This window comes from Mus caroli, chromosome 1, assembly GCF_900094665.2.
Source record: "Mus caroli chromosome 1, CAROLI_EIJ_v1.1, whole genome shotgun sequence".
In the NCBI taxonomy this organism is placed as follows: Eukaryota; Metazoa; Chordata; class Mammalia; order Rodentia; family Muridae; genus Mus; species Mus caroli.
Genome location: NC_034570.1, coordinates 164306739 through 164308193, shown reverse-complemented (window position 1 = coordinate 164308193; position 1455 = coordinate 164306739).

The window sequence follows — 1455 nt, the reverse complement described above, 5'->3', positions numbered from 1 at the left end:
GAGAAGAGAAGAGAAGAGAAGAGAAGAGAATAAAGGAATAGAGTCAGAGAGGTAGGAAGTTAGGTGTAGATCTGGGAAAATTGGATGAGGAGATTGATTATGATGAAAATGTTTTACATTAAATTTTCATATGTGAAATTAAAAACACTATTTTAAAATGTTCTGCACTAAAATTACATAAAGATGGATGGTGGTGGGTAGTAATCTTTAAGATGGTAGAAGTGCAATTATTTGAGGAGATCCTTTAGATCAGTAGGATTATAAATATTGTTTCGCAAATATTTATATATAAACAATGTCTATATTGTTTGGATTTCTGTATATGGAAATGTAAGAAGTAATTTAACTCTATAGAGCTGGAGTTATAGATAGTTGTGAGCCACTTGATGTGGGTCCTGGGGTCTGAATTCCACGCCTCTTCAAGAGTAGAAAGAATTCTTAACTGCAAAACATCTCTGTAGTCTCCCAGAAGCTTTCTTATAGTCAAGATTTTATGCTCTACTTTAAAAAGTATTCAGATGAATAAACATTTATTAATAGTGGCTTGTAGGTAAACCTCCACTTTTTAGTAGTTTAAGCTTTAGTAATATTTTCATTTTTTAAGAAACAGTGAAATAAAATAACTAGAGTGTGGTAAATCTGTTTCCTGACAGTAGTCCAGCCCCTATGCTTTCCACACTTTATAAGAGATGTAGACGTTTACGACTTCTCACAATGACAGACCAGGACAGACAGGACAATCTGCTCTTCTCATATGAGTGCTGCCTGTCTGGTTAGTCCTTACTTTTGAGAAATATTTTGTTACACATGTATAAACATGTCATTATATTATATATGTTCCCAAGTTGCTATCCTAAATCTAAGAATAAAGATGAACCAGGTGAATTAAAGTTATTAAAAGTAAGAGTAAACTTTTACTGTTAACCATACACTAGAAATTATGCATTGTGTTTAAGAGACTTTTGTTGTCATTGTCAAAAGTTTCTTGTCACAAAACAAACTATTGCATAATGAAATTAAGATTCAAAGGGGTTGATTTACCTCATCAATACCAAGTAATTGATAAGTCATTCAATAGAGCTAGAGCTTAGACTCAAGTCCACAGAATTTCAAACATCTGTGGAATTATAAAAACATTCTCAGTATACTGGTGTTTTCTACATGAAAAAATTGGTAAGTAATATAAGCAATATTTAATTATTATTTTACACATGCTCACACTCACAGAATGCATGCATAGATGCATACATATACACTCACAGGCAAACACACTCTCACACACACATTCTCTCTCTCACACACACAAAACCTACTGAGTCAATTTAGTGTATATGTTTTTATGGTTGAACTTTGAGGAATGAATAATCTATCAAGTTACTTGTCCTTGAAAAAACTGATCTCTCTCTCTCTCTCTCTCTCTCTCTCTCTCTCTCTCTCTCTCTCTCTCTCTCTCTC